We start from the raw sequence: 20212 nt of genomic DNA, 5'->3' as shown, positions 1-20212 counted from the left end.
CACATAGTACACTCCCTATACATGGTTGAGCACAGGTGGTGTCATGTTTGGCATCCCTTTTACTGTATGTGCAAGTCAGAGAGACATGTCATTCCCCGGGTCCCTACTGTGTCAGTGTATGTGCTATGCATTGTCTCTTTGCCGCAGCCTCTGCATACTGGGCATGCTTCCATTTGCCTACTGGGGCAGGCTCAGGTTGTTCTTCCTCTGAGTCACTCTGTGCCTGTGCAGGCTTTGACATTTGTGGTGGGCTGTGTGGTCCTCTCCCATGCTGTTCCTGCTGCAGCTGTTTCCACAGGATCATATTGTGTAGCATGGCACATACCATAACAATATGGGTACATGTAGCTGGTGAGTACTGCAAGGCCCCACTGGATGTGTACAGACGCCAGAAGCTTGACCTGAGCATCCCAAACACACACTCTATTATGTCTGGTCTGTTCGTGTGCCTCATTATGGCGTTCTTGTTCAGGTGTGTGTGCATTTTTGATGGGTGTCATCAGCCACTGCTCAAGTGTGTAACCAGCATCCCCCACTAGGTGACCTCAGGGGATGTCCCCATTGGCAAATCTGTGGTACTGGTACTCTGGGCATCACAGACAACCTGTCAGTTGATGGAGTGGATTCCCCCATGGTTGATGTAGGCCCTACCCTGATCACTAGGTGGTGCATTGATGCGCATGTGTGTGCAGTCTATATCACCCACTACCTCAAGGTATTCTGCTATTTGGTGGAAGAGACGCATATTGCTGACTAACACCTCACGGGTATTGAGGAAATATACATGCTCTCTGGCATGTGCTGACATGGCATCCAGGAACTGGTGGAATACTCTGGATACTGATGCCTGTGAGATCCCCATGATATCCCCAGTTGAGCTTTGGGAGGTACCTGTGGCTAGTATTCCTAGGCCTACACATACCTTGGTATCCACTGGGATGGGTTCCCCTCGGTCAGTTTGGTGTGTCAGGTGTAGTCGGTACAGCTCAACAATTTGCTGTAGGAGGTCTCTGTCCACCCTATAGCATTCCACTATCTCCAGTTCATGTAGCCTCTGGTAGGTTACCCTGGGTCTGTACACTCTTCTGTTCACTGTGGGTTGATCAGCAGCATTCACATCCACACCACCCTCAGCCTCTTGCACATGTTGTTCTATGTTGCCTGCTGCAGCCTTTCTCATTTTGTAGGTTTGTTTGTTAAAATTTCCCCGCTTGTATGTGTAGAGTGGTGTAGAGTGTGGGAAAAAACAGAGGGTTAGGTGTCTGCATAGTTTATATTAGTGTTCTGGGCTGGGCTGCTGCCTGTGTAATTGGTTGATTCTGATACATTTCATCTGCCATAGTGCTCAAATGTGCATACTGCTGCTATTTCCTGTTTAACTTCTTTTTTTCCTCCTTTAAAAAATGGTGTGTGGTGCAAACACCCGCTTAATCTTTGTAAAGACTGCTAGGCATGTTTAGACACACACCCTAGCTTAGCTGTGCTAAGCTAGGAGCAAACCCAGGCTCCAACCTGCTTACAATATACCTGACACACACCCCCATGATGTCACCTACCTCCTAGGCTTGCACCAAGCTATTCCAACTCTTATAATGTTGGGACCTGACTCACATGCTGGGGAAAACTGGGATTCACTATCCTTCCCCTCATTTGCATAGGATTGCCTGCTAATGCATAGTTACATGTCTCACACTGAGCCTACCCCCTTATCAACCACTACTCACTGGCCAGGTTGTCTTCTCCCTGCCATTGACTTGCATGGCAGAATACTGATTTTAGTTAGAATGCTTATTTTAGGTTCATTTTATTATTTTGCCCCAATCCCATTTGCACACCACTGGCCTATGCTTAAGCAGCCGAGATCAGCTAAAAAAAAATAAAAGTTGAGATTTTTATTTTGTTTGCTGTTTGCAATGCCAATGGCCTTATACTTGGCCATTGGCATGCTTACTACATGATATGCAGCCTTTATTTGGAGCTGTCATAGCTCCGTTTTGGATTTTGCAAAAATGCACTGGGTTACTGAGTACATTTTTGCAAATAGCACTAGTCTTGCATGGACTGTTGCAAGCTTCCTGGATTGCAAAATCCCCTCATTTGCATGGATTTCACCTGCAAATGGGGTGATTTGCATACCAGGGCTTAGTCTGTGCAAGTTTAGAGCAGGAGCGCTCATGCACGCCCCTTCAGGCTGTTCCATGATCACACGGCAGACATATTGCCTGCTTGAGCTCCTGCACCTATCTTGCACTCTGCGCAAGATTTTGAGAATCTGGTGGGACTGTCTTACAACTGCAGAAAATGTGGAGTATACCAGCATTAGAAACTGGGCAAAAAGAGCAGGTATGAGATTTCTTGGATCTGAATTTATTTAGAAGAGTGGGAGTATGATAAGAGTTATTAATCATCATGGTTTATTTATATATTAAGTTCTTAAATGGAGGTAGTTTTAAAGTGTTCTGTATTGCATCATATTTTTGATCTAATGAGATTTTTGTCAATCTCTGTCCAGTATTTGGAAAAGAGGACTGAAAAGTGATATTTGATTTGTGTTATTAGTTTATAGTCTTGAGAGCTAGTTTTATAAGATAAGGTGATTATGATTATTTGGGTTGTTTTTATCTCTTGTTCAACAATATTTGTGTTTGTGAATTTCATTTTTATTAGTGATCTAAGCTGATTAAGTATAGTGTCACTCTTTCATGTTGTGCTTAAGTTTTTCCTTTGTTGGTCCATGCTAAGATTACCCATATGAAATCATTGGCATATTGTAATATTTTTAATTTGTGGTGAATTGTTGAGGTCAATCATTTTATTGTTCATTTTCAGGTTGGGATTCATATGTATGGGTTGTAGGAGTTCAAGTGCTTTTTCAAGGTGTAAAGATATAATTAAATTATGAAAGGAAGTAATTTTATTTTTGATCAAAGGGTGTAATTTGGATATGAGGCTGTTGTTAGGGTGTATATAAGGTATAGCTTTGGGAATTATGTCTATAGAGTTTATATGCTTAAACCATAGTTTAACCCAGATGGGGGTCCATGATTTGGCAGGCAGTGTCATAGTTAGAAATTTTAATAAGTTGACTTGCATTAATGATAGACTGATATAGTTTAATGTCTGGGAGTCCCAATCCTCCTTTATCTTTTGGATATATTAGTTTTTCATACCTTATTCTGATTGGTTTTGGTAACCATATGAATTTTGATAAGGCTGTTTCTGTTTTTTGAAAGAAACTTTTTCAGAATTTTTAGATTCGTGGAATTTAGATGTAAGAGAATTCTGAGCAAAATGTTCATCTTAATAATTGCTGCTTTAGATAAGGGGGATGGATTTATATTCTTCCATGTATCAATTTCTGACTTAATTTGTTCCCATGAATTTTGAAGGTTTGTTTTCTGTAATTTCTAGCAGGTATGGACAAAGTTTATACGTATAACTGTGAACTGAATTTCTGGTAAAACTCAGCAGTAAAGCCATCTGGACCCAGTGCTTTGTTGCTTTTTAATTTATTTATTGGTAGTTTGATTTCGTCTGCACTGAGGGGATTGGTTAAGAAGTTTTGTTCCTCAGTTAAGCGGGGGGGGGGGGGTTGAGGTAATTTAGGAATTTATCATATAATTCTGGCTGAACTTGTTTATGAGAGTTATAGACATTATTGTATATTTCAACAAAAGAATTAATAATGTCCGAGTTTTTATAAGTAGTGTTACCGTCATAATGTAATTCTGAAATAGTAGGTGGTCCATTTTTAATATTAATTATTATTGACAATGTTTTGGGCAGAGTCTGAGCACATTCAGAGTATTTGTATAAGAGTTTTATTTCAGAAAAAGATTGTTTTTGCAGATAGAGTATACATTTTTTTCTGAATTGTCCTCATTTTTTCTGCTAGATCAAGGGGGGGAATTATTTTGTAATTTTAACTCAACCTCATTCAGTTTATTTTCCAATAACTGTTTTTCTTTTAGTTCTTGTTTCTTATAAATAGAGAATGAGAAAACCTCTAATCATAGCTTTGGTAGCTGCCCTTGGATGTTAAGAGGGATGCTGTTTGTAGATAAGTCTTGTTCCAATTGGGCTACAATTATATTGATCTCTTCTGTTATGTCATCCATCCTTAGTAGATTGGCATTCAATGACCATTTAACAGTGCCACTCTTGTTTGTTCTTATATATGAGGGATTAATGGTAATTGACATTTCTGAGTGGTCTGAAATTGGTCTTACATCTTTTACATAATTGAGAATTTGGTTGGAAAAGGATTCTGGAATCAGAAAGAAATCAATTCTAAACCATGACCTATGTGAAACTGAGAAATGTGTGTATACATTAGAAGGATTCTGTTGTCCCTGAATTTTGTATGGGTCTATTAGGTTGAAGTTATTTATTAATTCTTCTAGGCTATTGTTATTTGTGGTGATTGTTTTCTGGCTGTATTTGAACAATCTTTGGCTGGGTTTATGAGAGTGTTCCAATCACTGCCTATGAAAAAATAATAATTTGCGAAAGTATGTAGTATATTATAATTGTCATAAATGCATTTTTGTTGATTAGAACAAGGGCTGTATACATTAAGAAATAATATAGGTTTATTTATTTGGGGATGGACGCAAGAGCAGAGAAACCATCAACTATCTATGTCGGTTTTAAAATTTATGATTTCTCTTTGGAAGGATTTTTTAATTAAGATAGTTGTACCTTTGGAATTGATATGTTTACTGGCTGAAATAATCTGCTTGATACATTTTCTTTCTCTATCCATGAAGTATGCACCTACCTACCTTCCTCCATCTTACACACACACACACACACACACACACACACACACACACACACACACACACACACACACACACACACACACACACACCATACCTCTCAATCTGGGTAAAGCCAAAAATAATGGTGGAACAAAGCCCCAAAAATAGGGACAAACTTTAAATATTGCTCTCACAAACTTTTGAAGTTGCTAGAATAAAATATATTGTGTTATCATGAATTTCCTGAAGGATATGAAGTCTTAAACTCAAATGCCTGTCATTATTTGGTGAATTCTGCCCTTATGGATTTGTCACAATAAACCCCAAAAAAAACACAAATTGTATGAGGAATGGACTGAAAATATGAGGCAAAAATCTGGGCATTCTGCAAAAAAGCTGGACAGTTTAGAGACACCTCCCTCCTTCTTTGTATACACACACACACACACACACACACACACACACACACACACACACACACACACACACACACACACACACACACACACACACACACACACACACACACCTCTCATTTGTCCATTCATGGTCTGCATTTCAAGCATCTTCTAGCATTCAAATTCTGTGCACATGCAGAAGACGAAGATGTAAACAGCCGGTCATACAGACACCACAGTTGCGCAATCGGATACAAAGGTATTCTTTTTAAAGAAGAATACCCTTAAACTAAACGTTTTCTTTTTAATTAAAAAATAAGTCTCCTGTTTCACAGACCAGCAGGAAATTTCTGTCGGACAGAGCTGGTCCATGGACCGGTGGTTGAAAAACATAAGCATTTGCTTGCTACATTGTAGCAAGCAGTTTGCTACATTTTAAAAGCAAATATTTTTTTTTTAACTAAAATGTGAAGAAGGAGGGTTGTCTGACAGCTGGAAAACATGGTCCCTGATTATCTCCTGCATTTCAGAAGTCCCAGGTACCTGATTGTGGACTTTTTATTTTAGCTCTTCTGTTGAAGAGCTGAGGCTAGGAGGGAAGGAGGGTGTATGTATCTGACCAGCTGTTTTCTTATAGGAAACTGTTAGGCAGGAGGGGCAGGGCACAGAAATGGGACCTGGTGAGCGCCTATATTTCACTAGCCCAAGTACTTGATTGCAGACCATTTTTTTTTTGTTTTTGCTCTTCACTTGAAAAGAGGAAGAGAGAGAGGCACACTGGTGGTGATGGAGATGGTTGGACCATGCACAAGGTATGCAGCATGAGAGATTATGAAAGGATTCACATCAGACAGGGAATAGAGTATGGTTATGGCTGTAGATGAGTTACTAAGGCAGCCTGGAGGAGTGAGGTTTAAGGGAAGGCAGAAAATAAGCAATTTATGAATCGTTGGATTGATGATAATTGTATAAAAGAATTTGCGTGATGTATAATGTTTTTAACTTTGAACGTGTTAACATGGTTTGTTTTCTTTAATATAAATATATTTTTGCCCATGTCTTATGTGATAATTCAATAAAGGTGTTAAAAAAAAAGATGTTGTTTACCTGATGCTCCAACTCTGCCTGAAACAGATCCTGTAGCTGAAGCTGATCAATAGGTAGCAGGACATAAATGTTCACCTGAGAGACATCTTAATCCCACACCAGTGAAGCAACAACATCCAATGTTAGCTTTACTATGAGCCGCATCAGAGGGAAGTGGTGTTGAAGGTACTTGGGTCTTCTTTTTCTCAACTTGACTTGAATACTGGCCACACAATAGGAATTTTGCCATAAATGTGACATGTAAAGGAAATGCAGTCAGCTGTAAAGCAGATGGCAACCCTGTGTACCTTGATTTGTAGCCAGCCTCTGTGGCCCCAGTGACAACCAGCCTGTTTAAGCTGTATCTCTATTCACACTAGATGAGAAACATGCACCCAGTACAACATATCTGACTGAGTAGTATATGCATTTCAGAAGGAAGAGAAAAATGCATACAGTCAAAGCTGAGTAGTATCCATTGAGGAGGTAGAAATTATTACAAAATAAATTAATGAATAAACTTACATTACATCTGAAGGCATTGTTTTTGACCAATGCTTCCCAATCTTATAACAAGTCAGGCATGTGGGATCTGAGATCATCTTAACAGCTGCTCTGCTGATCATGGAATCATAGCTCTAGACATCTTCTGGCCCAAGTCACAGCAGGCATCCACTGTAATGCCCTAGTAGCTGCTACTTGTGGTGCCAGGGAAGGAAATTAAGAAAAATCTTCACCTTCTTCTCACATCCGGCTGAAGGAATACTCACTGAGGTTCTAGAAGCCACTTTTGCTTCCCAGGATGTTCAAAGTCAAATGGTAAAATAAAATTGCAGGCATTTGCATATGTATGCATGCTTCAGATTCCCATTCCATATAGCCATCTGTTACTCAATTGTGCAATCCGTAAGCTTGTACAGTTTACATGAATATGCTTTATGACTCCATCAACATGATAAGGTTGTCATGCTCCCATTGCATGAAAAGGCTGTGATGCTACAGCATGAAATGATGTGATTTAACGACCTTCATGATGCAGTGTTTTAATTGTCTTGTTATTAGGCAAATGAGGTGTAAGTTGTGGAGTTTAGAATGTCATCACTGTTTTGTTCTCATTCAACTGGGAAATCATACAGTCTAGTGGAGCAGTCTTATGAACATTCTTCTAGCATTAATTATCTAGATTACTTATTCTGACAGTGGATCACAGGATAATAGGAAGTTACTAGGCTAATGGCCCTAGGGCCATTACAAGCCTAGCTAAGTTCTACCCTTATTTCCATGATCAGCACCTATTGCCCCTATCCAGCAGAGACAGAGGTGGAACCCCTGGGGTGAATTTATGGTTACCCATCCACTCATTCAGATTGCATTTGAAGAGGGGTAATGAGGTGCTTTGTTTGACATTAAGTGGGAGTCTGTTCCAAAGGTGTAGTAACCTCTGGGAGACAAATCTGTCCCTCCAGCAGGTTCTATTAATGTCACATACCAGGTTAAGGCCATCAGAGTGAGTAACCCATGTACCATTTGACTTATGGATATGCAGCATTTCCAATAAAGCAGGGTCAGAGATTGCCCTGTATGCAAGGCAGAGATCACCTCTGAGTAGTCTCTTTGAAACAGAATAAAGCGGCAGTGATTTCAGGCAATCAACATAGGACAGATGCTGAAGACCTTGAATTCTCCTTGTGAGAAACCTTTGTGGTCTCTCCAAATGCTGCAGGTGCTTGGAAAGGTACATACCAAAAGGGGCATTGTACTCAGTTATTGGCCTGACAAGGGAGGAGTACAGAGAGGTTATAATTTCTTTTTTTTTTTGGAGGCAATGCCCTTACCTATGAGATGAGCAATATAGAATGCCCTTCTTACCACTGTGGAGACATGGTGGTTAAAGGTAAGGTTGCTGTCAACCTGGTGCCTATGTCTCTCACCACTGAGTGCATACTTAAAGTGTTGCTATTGATGTGGTCGTTAGCAGGAACATCACCGAACATCACCAAAAGGGATGATAATGCATTTTTTTGTATTGAGTCTAAGGCCATGACTTTGGCACTAATCACTTGTTTGTGTAAGACCCTCTTGTAGGATGTTGACATCATTTGGAGATTCTATGACCACTCCCAGTTTGCAATCATCAGCAAAGTTTGTCAGCCATAGACCTTTAGTTTTTGCTTATACTTTTGGTGTAATAAATTCCAATCAGTAGAGGTCCCAGGACTGATCCCTGTGGAATATCACTGGTTACAAATCTGCTGTTGGAGGTGAATTCTCCTATTTTGACTATGTGGGTTCTATCAGTGACCCACTTAGTGATCCATTTAATGATATACTGTAAGGGTTAATACCTAGCTGGATGAGTTTGTCAATGATGCCTGAACAGGAGATAGTGTCAAACACTTTGGCTAAGTCTAGGTAGGCTCTTTGCACAGATTTCCCCTCATCCAGGGCCTTGATGAATGTTTCAAAGAAGTCTACCACCAGGATTAATTGGCATGATCTCCCTTTGACAAATCCAAACTGAGTAGGGTCAAGTGTTTGCAGATTACCTATATCTTTGTTGGTAAGATCCATGATGATTTGTTCCATGGCCTTGCAGATAAGGTTAGTCAGGCTAATACTGTAGGTCTATAATTCCCAGGGTCAGTGGATGCACTCTTTTGTGCAAGGGAATAACTGTGGCCATTTTCCATTCAGCTGGGATGAAGCTGGTGCTTAGACTATGATTGAAAAGAGTACCCAATGATGTTGATAATTCTTGTTGGAGCCCATGTAGGATGCAGCCTGGGATGTTATCATGTCCCATAGATGCTGTGTTTGTGGCCTTAGACAGAGCATTTATGACCTGTTCTTTAGAGGTATGAGGTAGGGGACATGTGATAAGGATGTCATGGGGTAGGTGGTGGGGATATGGGAGTGAAGTTTTCACAGAACCTGTAGGCCAACAGGTTAGCTATGTCCACAGGCTCAGTATATGTGGTATCATTAACTACCAGTTCAAAAAAATCTGGGCCTTTCCTGTTAGGTTATGCATGTAACTAAAGAATGCCTTATGGTTGGCTTTAGTTGAGGAAGCTAATTTGTATTGATAGCCTTGGAGGACTTCACAATTTAAGCTGAGGAGGGAGTGTTTCCATTTTAGGGTTCACTCCCTCTTACTCTTAGATAGCATTTTTTTCTTATTATTGTAAAGCCTGTTAATGGCAGTTGTCTACCAGGCAGGTTTGCTCTTCCTTCAGGAGCATGTTTTGGTCCTATCAGTTATGGCTGAGTCAATTCAGTTATACAGGTGTTTGTATAAAGCACTGGTGTAGAACCTGGCATAGTTGCTAGTTCCATCTGAGGAGGCTGGTGCAGTGAAGCTATTTATACCATCCCCTAAAAGGTTATAAACTGCTTTAGAGAAGTTTTTTTAGTTTAATTGCTGCTGGGGAGGGGGGTGTCAGGTGTGATAGTTACTTCAAATGAGGCTGATTTGTGGTCAGATCTCACCAGGGAAGACCTCACAGTGGGGGTGCTACAGTGGTCTCCCATATTGGTAAGCACCAGATCCAGGATGTTGGCACCCTTGTGGGGGTGTCAACCAACTGGTCCAGAGCATTGAAGTTAACAAAGTCGAGGAACCTTTGGCAAGTGAGTTTGAGCATGAGTAATTCATCCAGTTAATGCCCAAAACCATGTTGTTTGGCTGTATCTTGATAGACTCAAGTAGATCCAAATAGGCAGAGTGGATGTCCTGATTCATGGAGGAGGGCGTGTAGCTGGCAATGACTTGAATAGGTGTCCTACAAAAAGTTAATTGCACCTAAAGTATCTCCAGGGAGTCATACTGTTTAATCACTCTGGAGATGTATTTATCTTTGATGAATACTGTACCCCAACTCCTTTAGTTTTCATGCCTTCAGTTTGTGATCTGAACATGAGGAAGGAGGTGTAACCTGGTATGGCTGGGGTACTCTGTACAGCCTTGAACCAGGTCTTTGTAACTGCACGAATGTCTGCGTCTTCCTAGGTGAGGACTGCTTCCATCATGTGCAATTTCATGTTAAGACTCCTAGCCTTTGGCAGCATAACCTTGAGTTTTTTTTTAGATGGAGTTTTTATGTTGGGAGTTTGTCCTTGAGACACTGCCTAAAAAGGCACTATGGGGGTGGGAAGAGCCTTAGCCAGTAGCAGAAATCCCAGGGGTGACAAATGAAGACCATCTCTGGCAAAGCATCGAGGTCTGTTGATCATGTCGTCCCAGGCTGACAGATACTGGATCCACTTAGAATGACACCATAAACTAAGTCAATTATTGAAGTCAATCATTTTCTGTTTGCATTGAGGCATCATCCTAGGTGAAGGTAAAATGCTGCTTAAGGCTTGGGAAATACCTGCCTGAGACACATAATCAGATCTCAGTCATGTCTCTCTTCATATAGTCCAGAGAGGTATGTCTGAAGTCATTCATACCAACATGGACTATAACAGGGGCATGGCAAAATAATAAGCATGTTACCTGGGTGTATTTGTACATGATAAAAGAATGGCTTCTAATGTTTGCCCTGGTAGTATAAATGTATGAAAAACTAAAGCTGTAGTTGAAAGTTGAGTAGGACTTTACCTTGCCATATCGTCACTCTGTTTTCAAGGATAACATTTGTCAGGAAGTATTATGTTGTACTGCAGAATACTTAAGGCCTGCATACTGCAAGTTGGTGCCTCTGTGGACAGGTACCTTCCCCGTAGCTGAGTATATGTGCTTAGTATTATGTGTTCATATATTTCTTATGTCTAAACAGGAGTTATCATACCCATAGGATGAGGTAGGCAGAGGTTGGAGAATTTCAGCAATTCTGAAAATGACATTCTGCTATGTGCATGCAAGCATTTTGGCTTAGGCCAATGAGTACAGAGGTGTGGACCAAACACTGAGGGATCAGGTGTGGAGGTTTGCCCTGCAGGTTATCAAAGTGGTAGGTGGGTAGAACTACACATAGGGGCAGTATTACTGTGAATTACTGATATGATTAGTTGTGCCAAGTAGAAGGAATAGCCTAGCCTAAGCCTCCTGGGCTAAAGACTTGGAAACCTCAGACAGTTGTATACACAGCAACACACCGACTTTCACCCTTCACATCCAACACACTTAAGATACAGACCTCTAAGAGTCCCAAGGATGCAAACTCCAAGCCCTTATTGCTCTCTGAGACTGCATCAAATAATGGTAATGTTTTAGTAATAGATGACTCTATTGAATATGCATATCATGCTCACCAGGCTGGACAAAAACAGGGTTACAGCTGTCTTTCTGGAGCCAGGATCAGGGATGTAACAATGGCATTTAAATCCAGTCACCCTGACAAATATGATTATGACCTGATAGTGTCACATGGGGGTGAACAACCTTACTCTATCCACAGGGACATGCAGAATTATATGACTGAGCTTGTTATTCATATGTCTGAGGCAGGAAAGACACTGACATTGAATGGTATCTCGCCATCCCCCAGAATGATGCCAGGATTCAAATATAAGATAATCAGCTTAAATAACTGGCTATGTATTAGTGTCATTTGAGTGGAATGCAGTATGTGTCAGCTTGAGATAAGAAAGCTCACAAGTCTTTCTGCTTTGCCAGGGCTGGCCTTGACCTTTCTTGCCAATGTTTTTGCATACTGGCTAAAGCGTTTGCTGTCCTTATACTGCACTTTTTAGGCAGAGTCCATCTGATGGACATTCCAAACTAGTAAATTCTAATTTGGAACACATTAATGTAGCTCTAGTTAATGCCAAGAGTCTTAACAAAAAAAAATGCCCGGACTTGAGGCTTTCCTGCAACTTGAGCACAGCACACTCATGGATATATAGTCACAGAAACATGGTCTCAGAGCAATGAAGACATGCCATCTCTTCCTGGGTATAATACCTATCATGTCTTCAGACCTAGAGGCAACTGTTGGGGAGTATCAGTATTTGTCAAGGATATTATCACCTCATGACAGGTTCCTTGGGAACACACATGTGAACTCCTAAAAGTCTAATTCACCCTAAGCAAGACTAATTACCATTTCATTGGTAGCTATGGAAAACCTTCTATGTCCCCTCCTGAGCGTGATAGTTATCTTAACAAATTAGCTAAAATTCCCATTAAACCCAAGACCTTTCTACTATGGGACTTCAACTATCCATCAATAAATTGGCTGACCTACACTGCCCATGATCGGCATGTCCAGTGCTTCCTTGACATTATAAATGCTAACTCTCCTGTACAAATAGTTAACCATCCGACTTGGGGCCCAAATATCCCGTATCTAATCCTCACAAATATGGCCAGATCTTTCACAGCTCCATATGTATCATCATGTCTTGTTAAATCAGACCATAACTTAGTGAACTTTTCCTTTAAAAAAGGTGGTACTTATCATGTACATTGCTCTGTGTTTAGGGACTTCTCAAAAGCAAACCTTCTTCAGTTACTTGATGACTTAAATTCTGCTGTAATCATCCTCTGAAGGATCCTATTGCTAAAGCTGCTACCCGTGTCTCTGACATCAACACCCCCTTAAATGGTCGTATTGATAAGGCAGTCACTATCTGCAACAAATATAATGAGAAGTTTTAAAACACATCCCTGTAGTGGAATACCAGTATAAATAAATTATAAAAAAAGAAAAATAAACTGCTTAATGCTTGTAAGAGGTCTCATTCTAACAACCTTAACAGCACACTTAAGCAAACTAACAAACGGCTTAAGGGAATCAGTTAGGAAGCTCAAAGCTAATTATGAACTTAAACTAGCCACTAAAACCAAAACTATCTGCAAGTCTTTCTTTAACTATGTCAGGAAGTTAAGAACTAACACCCAACAGTATTCAGAGCTAATGCACAATAAAACTGTACTCTCTGACCCAAAGGGAATAGCTAATATCCTAGCTAAAAATATAGTGCAAATGTTGCTCCACCCACAGTTATGGCTATCTTATGGTTTCACAGTCCCAGTTTCTCCTTTTAATTACTATGGAACAAGTTATCTTAGCAGTTTAAAAAAAAACTAAGAATACTTCATCCATGGGCCGTGACAACATACCAGGTTGCCTGATTATCAATACAAAATATGGCCTTTCTGAATGCCTACTTAAACTCTTTAATCTAAGTCTCACCACTGGTTACATTCCCAAAGCCTAGAAAACAGCTATTGTAATGCCATTACATCAGGGTGGATAATCCACAGATCCTGGTAACTATAGCCCCATTAGTCTCACAAGCCTCATACGTAAAGCTATGAAGTACATTATCTCAGACTTCATTAATTTGAAAATTTAAAATCCGTCAGCCCTGTATCCTCATCAATTTGGCTTTATCAAAGGAAGGTCCTGCCTCTTTACCCTCATTAGTTTATTTGAAAAAAAATAACTGAAGCAGTGGATAGTGGTTATGCAGTGCATACAGCATATCTAAACTTGGGCAAGACCTGTGACACTATTCCCTATACAAGCATTACTGATAGACTGGTAAATCTGAATGTAAATCCATATATTGTGCAATGGATAGCTAATTTAGAGTAGCAGGTGCCACTTCTAAAGGCAAAACTGGTACTAGTGATGTACAACAGGGCTCAGTTTTGGGCCCCCTCCTATCTGGCATATATTTCTCAGACCTTCTGCCAGTACTTCTGGCCTATGGTTAACTAAGTTTGCAAATGTCTGAAAACTAAACTTGTGTATTGTTTTTCGATCTTCAGCTGACTCAGAATTGCTCCAACACAGGTCAGGGCATGTTAATGATTGGTGCAAGGACAATAGGTTTATATGTTCATAAGTGTGTACTAGGCGAATGGCCATGGAGCCTATATAAGCCTAGCCCAAGAAGATTCCCTGGCATTACGCCGCCCAAAGTTAGTTCCCAGTACCCCTGTCAAGCAAGGTCATTGAAGTGTCAAAAATTAAATATAAAATAATATAGCATAGTTCATTTTGGTAAACAAAACAGTTTCATTTACATTATAGCAGATGCACCCCCTTCAATCAGACACTTTTGTAAGGGATCTGGGTATTCTTGTTAATAATTCTTCATCATTTGGCCATCGTGTCTCCACTGTAGTTCAGAAAGCCTTTAATCTGGCCCATCAAAGGCATCTCCACTAAATCTAAAGATTTCTTAATTCACCTTTACAAATATCTGTTCAGACCCATTATTGAATAATTCATGTTTTGGCATTTATTTATCTAAACATATCACACAGCTTGATAAACCTCAGAGATTCATAACTAAAAAGATCAGTTGCCTTCAAAATATTAGTTATCAGGAGAGACTGGCAGCCCTTCTGTGCTCAGCATCTTATAGACTCCTCTGTGGAGATCTATATCTAGCCTTCCATACCATGAAAAATCCAACTCTATTTAATCTCCTATTCCTTTGCAGAACTAATGGTACGTCAAATACTTGATTAAAGGGGCTAAATCTTCATTAGCAGAGTCATTGGCTTGATAGATTCATATCCCAACATGTCAAGTAGAGTTGTACCCTTGTCATCTTCAAGATAAATCTAGATAATTGTATGAGCAGCCTCAAATTCTATCTCAGTCTGTCTTGCCTTGCCCTCCTTCAGGCTAGTGAGAAATTGTGAATAGGGCTTAGTGGCTAGGAATGATTACCTAGTACTTAACCATGAACCTATAGCATCTGACAGATATGGCATGGCAGCTGATCCTAATTTCCACAAGACTGAAAGATGTGGAGGAAGTTCTTATATCACTGGGAGGAAGCTATAGAACAACATTTATATCCAGCAATGGCATGCATATAGGTGTTGTGCTGACCCATTCAAACCCAAGTCCCATTGGGTGATGAGGTTTGCATATATAGTTATTATGCATACTGAGTGTGTATCCTAACAAAGCAGGTATACTGCACATTTTCTTTTCCACAGGCATATCAGTAGTGTACCAGGGTGCAACTGCTAGACAGGTTAAAATTGATTAACAAAGAATTTATTGCATTTCCACCTTTGTTTTGCATGTTACATGGATATCCTAGTACCATATGTTAATATGTTCAGAATGGTGTTCTTTATTCGCAGTTCGTGGTAGGGCTGCAACAGGCAGAAATGACTGAAGCTGGATAATTGGCTGATGATACTAACACACATGGATATGAGACAAAGTCAGAGAACACAATGAATCTCATGTCTATTTATCTGTGGAATTAGCAGATACCATCCACAGAAGGTACATATACAGACAAACTCATTCATCTGTACTAACTGTGTGCAGACCGTACCTATGGAATATTGACCTCCTATGGCTGAAATTCTTGGAAATGCTCCCATTTGTCTAAAATAGCTGCTTCGGAGTTGTTCAAAGCTTCTTCAATGGGCATACCCACAATAGACCAGCAACGCAGGGGTAGCACATGCATAACCCTCTCTTTTCCTGTGACATGTGTGCTATATTTGGGATAAAGTAGCAGATGAGCAGGGATGTCATCTAGACACATAGTGCTGCCATGCCGTCTGCAATGGAGGGGTTATAAATAACCACACTGTCTGTGACAACTCAGCACTGCCAACCAATGTGACGTGGATATCCCACCTCTGGGCCAGTAATCAATCAGCCTCAATCCTCAGCACTGGTATCTGTGGGTGATGTCCACTGGGAAGATAACAGTACACACAAACATTATTTCCAGATTCAGCATTCTGTGTCAAGTGCAAATTCCCTTAAGACCACACAGAAGCCACAATCAGTCTGGGGCTGGTTCCTCTTTCTCCATATCCCCAATTAGACTACCCACTGGCACAGCTAGGGAGTTGAGTCCATAGCCAGGTTTCTAAGCCAAGTCCTCCAACACCCTCTCTGTCCAACCAGTGCTTCTTGTCCCTGCCCAAGTAGCTGACACACACACTCTTGGTGATTTTGATTTGCACACACACACACACACACACACACACACACACACACACACACACACACACACACACGCACACATGCACACACGCACACATGCACACACGCGCACGCACACACGCACGCACACACACACACACACACACACACACACACACACACACACACACACACACACACACACACACACACACACACAATGACCTGGGAAAGGCTGTCACAGTCTGCTTGCTATACACCCTCTTGCCCAGACTATAAGGTAGTTACCACTGCCACCAGGACCCCCTGACAGCTACTATAAGGTCCTTAACAAAGGGTATCCAATCTTACTGCTGTAGTTTGACCAAGAGCAAGGCTGTTAGGTGTGGCCACGCAGTGTCACCAAATAAATATGCAAGTACTCCCAAAACTTAAATTTCTCTAAAAAGACCAGCCATAATGAAAGGTTTAAATATATTTAATAATAAACAATAAAAGAATGAGAAAATACTAAGTATATATTCGCAGTGACATCAGAGTTCAAAACCACAGAAAATACTTAAAACAATATTGAAGGACAGTCTCAAACAAATAAAGAAAAATAATATCTAAACTAAGCTTCACCTTATTCCTGACCAAATCTAAGAGAATTATACTATTCCCTAGTAAATATATTAACAAAGCAAGGCAGATGATGTGGTGAATGGTTCTTCTTCTTGTCAGGTCCAAAACAGAATACAGAATGTTCTGTCTCACTAACAGACTTCTCAAAATAATATCTAATATATTACTGCTGGGATAGCTTGCAGAATGCCACCACTTTTGGTCATCTGACTTCTAGTTCCCAGGCAAACTCCCCCTATTGCTGGAAGCTGGTAGGACTTAGCACCTACCTGTAAAAATACACTAACAAGGGCTTTTGCTCTGATTTTTGTCAGGTGCTGGAAGTCATAAAAGAATTGCATTCTCCGTGCTTTCAGAATAGTGATTAGTTTACCCCAAAGACAATACAGAAAGCTTCCTAGTACAGACTTTGTGTCTCCAGTTGCAATGAAACCTCTCCAAGAGCCTTTTTCTGGTCTAGCCTATAAAGTGATTTAATTTCAGATATTTTTCTAAAATTTGCTGGACTGAGTTTAACCCTCCAGTTTCCTGTGTTAAAAAAGATACATTTAAACAATTACAATAATACATGTACATTTCTGTTCTCTGCAGTAGGCACACTGTGGTTACATTTCAAACACAGCACTTTAGAAATACCTTTTCAACACACACATCTGTACAAAAGTTTGATATATACATGACATACAGTTCTAATACATTTGTAACACAAGCATCTCGTATAAATCATTTTGATATTCACCAATGACATATAATTATTTACAAAATTCCAGCTAGCTGTGCTGGCAGTACCTCCTTATGTCACACTGTCCTTCCATGTGAAGTCCTGTGCCCTGCCTTATTGTCAGAGTGACAACAGGTCAAAGTCATGAAGTGACACTACAGCCTTGTCACAATAGGAAATCATTATTGACACCATTTGTGTTGACAGTCTTGTGTTACTGTGCTCTGTGCCCCCATCCATATGATGATGGTGGTCCATAAAGCCCACCCTCATGTGTTGTGATAAAGTGATGTGTGATGCATTGTTGATGCAGACCACATATTGATCAACATAGCCTTATAGGAACACTGCATGTGCCATGTTTACTCTGCAACACCATCACTTTATGAACATGACAGCTTATAGTTGTTGATCAGATCCTTCTGCCCTGGCAGCACTTCAGAGTATTGTGTCTGTGACTACCTGTGGAGTGGATTCCTGACAACTACTGTAGCCTTTTGATGCTGTTACAGTGCCTGACAGATGGTATAACACAGCCAAAGAGTTAGGATGTCATTTATATTTATATATGAGCATGTTATGAAACATAGCACATACTGCAAACATCTTGCTGGCAGTCTGAAAGAGTACTGAGTACCCTTCAGCCACATCCAGTGAGAAAATATTTTTTTTTTTCACCCAAAACATCTGGATAGTGTTGTTATATTTCTATCATGGTTTTAGGATTGTACACATGGGTCACATTCCAAAGTTCAAGGTGGAAAATAACATAAATTACAAAACAGAATAAAACTTTTTTCTTTGTTGAGGAGAGATGGGCTACATGCAGATAGTGAGCATATGTCAGCATTTATTCTATGTATATTGCTGGCACTTACCAACTAGATAGTCCTGTGAGAAATTGCTACACTGAAAATTGATACACAGTGGTCTGTCCTGGTTCACACTTTCATTTATTTATGTATTTATTTATTCATTCATTCTTTTATTTATTTACGTATGTATGCATTTATTCATAATCAAATATTTATTTTTAAAAACCTTTATTACATTATCACTTGTGACATAGGCAGATTTACAGTTATATAAAAGTAATCAAATTGTATTAAGTTCACTTTACAATTATTATGCTTTACATATATTGATATATATCATATAACCTAAGCAACATTACATACATTATTCAATTTCTGCCTTTTTTAAGCAAGAAACACCTTTATTAAACCATCACTTACAACACAGGCAGTCATACATTTATATAATTGAAAACAAACCACACCAAAACAATCCGAATTGCAAGCATATTGCATCATCTTTCAATAAGAAATAATCAGAGCAGATAGACTGGGTAGGCATAATTCTGATACCAAATCACTGAGGTATTTGTTTATTGGTACATCTTCCATTTGCTCCAAGTAATGGATAGTGAAGAAAAGTTAGAAAAGAAAGGATGTTTTGTAGCAGCAAAACTCTAATAAGTTTTTGAAAGATTATTCACCTCATTTTTATGAAAAATAAAAGGATGCAAAATTCTAAAGAGACAATTAACAGCTAGAGATTTTTCCAGTCATTACAATATCCTTCAACATTACTGGTAACAACCTGGGACAGCTATGATCAGATTTGTATACTTGATAGAAAGACAGTGATTCCTAAAGCATCAGTTAATGAAAACGGATGTTGAATACCGAGAGGACTGGAATATATAATCTTATAGGAGGATAAGGAAATGGAATGTGAGTGAGCAAAGGTAAAAGACTGCAAAAGATCAGCTATTGCAAAGGTGACAGAGTTCAAATCTGGACAATGGTGGGACTTCAGATGCATAGCAGAGATCCAAACTTGGTAATCTCACCTCAAGGACAGCTTTAAGTTTACATCAGCCTCAGAATCAAGAACACTATGAAACCACTAGTGAACTGGTAGCAAAGATAACCAGCAAAAACAAAATAAGTAGAAAACGCTGCAGAGATGACAGGAAGGGAAACTGATTCAGACTCACAGGATGAATATGTTGGTTCAGATGAGACATTTCAGAGACTAGGCAATGTTTCCCATTCTGAGGTTAAACATTAAATAGTAAGTCCCTTGTTTTCTTTGCCAATGGTTCTAAACATAATGCAAATAATAAAGGGGGAAGAGGACGCCTTGTACTGTGGCAGCTAGGGATATGTGGGAAGAGACTAAACAAAAGATAATACAAAAAAAATAACGGAGAAAATGGAAGCTTTGTTATATGGATATGAATAGTAAGATACAAGCAGTTAAAATGTTTTAGTCCCTCTAGTCTTATACACAGGTCAGGCATATTTTTATCAACCAGAGGAGAAGTTGTGGGTAGCAATTAATAAAGAGTGGAAGGACTTTATCTGGGAGGGCACTAAATGCTGGAGGTGTGAAAGGGAAGAAAGAGGTCATTGGGAACATATTTTCTGGGAGTGCTGTGAGTTGGTGGACTTTAAGGATTCCCTGTGTGATGATTTTTCTGAGATATGAAATAGAATCTGAATTGCTTAGACATAGTAAGGCCTTGCTGTATCCAATAATGGTGGCTGCCAAAAAAGCAATTACTAGAAAATGGAAGTCAAAATCCAAACCAACTACACTGGAAGTAGTGAACATAGTTACAGAGATAAAACAACTGGAATTGAGATCTTTAGAAAAGGGTTGGAAAAACACGGGAATTGTGGGAGCAATACATACAAGGGAGGAATCAGGTCTAAAAGGTGGCAGGACTTAAATGAACTATGTAAT

The sequence above is a fragment of the Protopterus annectens genome, chromosome 9.part0 (genome assembly GCF_019279795.1).
Source record: "Protopterus annectens isolate FY-2018-M chromosome 9.part0, PAN1.0, whole genome shotgun sequence".
Classification (NCBI taxonomy): Eukaryota; Metazoa; Chordata; order Ceratodontiformes; family Protopteridae; genus Protopterus; species Protopterus annectens.
The sequence above is the reverse complement of the archived record's forward strand: the minus strand, read 5'-3'. Positions refer to the sequence as shown.